The following is a 2,702-nucleotide window of genomic DNA, read 5'->3' on the forward strand; positions in this document are numbered from 1 at the left end:
ACTCAGTTGATGACTGTGAAAATGGTGTTTTGATGGTCAAAGTGACTTTATATCGCCTGTTACTGCACTTTGAATGGCTTCTGTCACAGGCATGAAAGGATTTAAATATTTCGGCTTAACTCAACCTTTCCCATTTCTCCTTCAGAATTTAAAGCTGTCTGACAACGCTTCCCTTCAGTTGTCAGCACAAGACTGTAAATTGTGAAATACTGTCATGCCCATGTTCAATAATAGTGACTGCACAGCTCCATAAATTACAGTATCTGCTTTTAATTTGAAATATGTGGTAGATACAGAAATGCATGTATCAGTGCTGCAGCACGCTGCCTATGTGAACACTGATGTGAGCTGCAGCAGTTCAGTGAGGTAGCCGTCACACGCTGCTCACGCATGCGGTGTGGTCCAAGCGTCTTAATGAAAACTCAAACTGTCACTTACTACAGCCTGTTCAGACACGTAGGATAAATTATTAAGTCTTAATTAAAAGTGTGGCTCTTACATCTTTAAAGCTGCACTCTTTGAAATCCCTGTGTTAATATGAAAGTGATAAACAGTCCCAGTCCCAGTAGAAACTCTGTCCCAGTTCTGTCTTAATGGTTTGCAAAGCAAAGAGCTGCATTCACATCCGATGTATCGGTTCAACTTGTTTTATCCTGTTACTGAAAATCAGACAATATCGACTTAATATTATAAGATTGCATCTGACCTTTTTGTCAAAATTGAAATATTCATAAATTCTTACTCTGTGACAACTAATTCACATTTGAGGTGGGTTTTTTTTTGTTTTGTTTTTTTTAAAACTTTATTAAAAGGGTTCATATCATTTTTGCTATATGAAATGCAAAAACTTTGCAGCTAGGTATCTCAGAATCCCTCAGAGTGCAGACAGAAGCTTGTAATTCTAAGGCAGCGAAATGATTCCTGGCACACTTTTTACACATTTCTGTTTTCTCTGAATGTTGCAGGCAGAGCCTCCTGAAGCTGCTCAGCGTGAGGCTGACAGTCACGCTGCGGGCTGACTGAAGGTAAGAGGCACAACCACTGGTACCTTTTTGAAGAATTATTAAACATTCATGTTGCATGCTGTGATGACTCAATATAACACATCATGCTGACAAACACCGTGGTGAGGCAAAAACTCTGAGCATAGCAGCTGACTGTCAGCAGAGCTCAGCCGGCCGGTTCTAGTTTTACTGACTGCTCTTCATTTCTGTCCAGGAGCCAGTGCAGCAGCTGGCCTGCAGGGGGCGCAAACACCTGAGAAGAAGTGAGAGTGGCTCAGGTGTGTATGAGCCGTCAGTCTGACCGCGTGTATCGAGACAATGTAAACCCAATCGTGTACTGCCACGGCAGAGTCTCCTCCTCTCTGCTGTGGAATCTCTGTATTGGGAGAGAAAGCTCAGGACTTTGGCACAGGTTTAAGTAAAACCAGTTTACCAGAACCTGACTGAAGACCTGAAACACACTTCTGTAAAAGTCTATCACACTTAAACCTGGATATGAGCTGTCTGCTAATACTTGTGCTTTGTGTTTACAGCGTGTTCGGTGTCATCTACCAGTCTGGATGAGTCATCGGTACCCGTACGGTTCAGCCACGTCTGCTCAGCCTGGTTGAGGCTGTAAATAATATATTTTTTAATACATTTGCTGGAAAAAACAGAAGCACCGAGCAGTCAAATTTTCATGCTGGTTTTCCTCCATTTTCCTGAGATAAGAATTTTCTTGATAAGAAAACTTTTCCCCCAAGATGACAATATAATTTCAGTTATCAAGATAATGACATGATTAATTTGAGATCTCTAAATAATAAATGAAAATGTTAGTCCGGAGGTTTCAGTCACGATATGTCATGCCATGCTGACCGATAGATGTCCTGGCCAATAATTCAAATGAGCTTTTTTGTGCTTTTTCTGCTTTCTAGTCTAAAATATATTTTAAATGAATGAAAGTCAGAACAGGAACTTTAACGTTACCTCTGGACCGCATGATCTGAATCAGTCTGATCCTCACTCAATTTGTTAGACCTAGACACAAATTGTCGCCTCCCCCATGTGATGCGCTGATGTTCTGCTGCTCCTCTGATGTTGCTGCCAATTTTGCTGCCAAAATTATCCTATTTTCTCAGTAGAAAAAAATGTAAAAGTGATTGGCCGTCCGTAGTATAATGTCCTGAAGGCATCACCTACATTTAGCATTTAAAGCAAATAATTTTACTCATCAGGATATAAAATCTGTCTTTGAATTAAATGCATGCTAAATTGTGTTAAGATGTTTAAATAAAGGTTGAGCTTGCGTTATCACAATGGTCTTGTTTGGTAAATTGTCTGAATTCTTCCAGAATTGAATCAAAATCTAAATTTGTCAGCAAATGAGACAAGGTTTTACAACTGTCCTCAAAGCATAAAAACATGCATAGTATTATTTCAAAGTGTCAGTTTGGGCTTTTGCTGTGGAATTTTTAATTAGTACAATTTTCCACTTGATGTCATTTTTCTCAAATTTCTTTACCATCTTTGGCATATGGAGAAAACAGATGCTGTTTACACTCAGAGCACTGTCAATCATTGACATACCCCGGACTGTGATAACTAAAACAATCTAATTTGCATGCAGTATATTGAAAATGATTGATACTATTTTAAAAACAGCATGATGACAAAAAATTAAAAGGGTTAAAATTCTGAAAGTTACTGAATATTTGA

General features: G+C 39.0%; 1 long non-coding RNA gene across 1 annotated transcript; it reads left to right on the plus strand.

Moving 5' to 3' along the window:
- Positions 1-18: 18 nt before the first annotated feature.
- On the plus strand, positions 19-2,303 carry LOC121963348. The gene is made up of 3 exons (XR_006107234.1): positions 19-1,025; positions 1,219-1,282; positions 1,538-2,303. It is a non-coding gene; the product is annotated as an uncharacterized LOC121963348 (long non-coding RNA).
- The last annotated feature ends 399 nt before the right edge of the window (positions 2,304-2,702 follow it).

This window comes from Plectropomus leopardus, unplaced genomic scaffold, assembly GCF_008729295.1.
Source record: "Plectropomus leopardus isolate mb unplaced genomic scaffold, YSFRI_Pleo_2.0 unplaced_scaffold10934, whole genome shotgun sequence".
NCBI classification, from domain to species: domain Eukaryota; kingdom Metazoa; phylum Chordata; class Actinopteri; order Perciformes; family Serranidae; genus Plectropomus; species Plectropomus leopardus.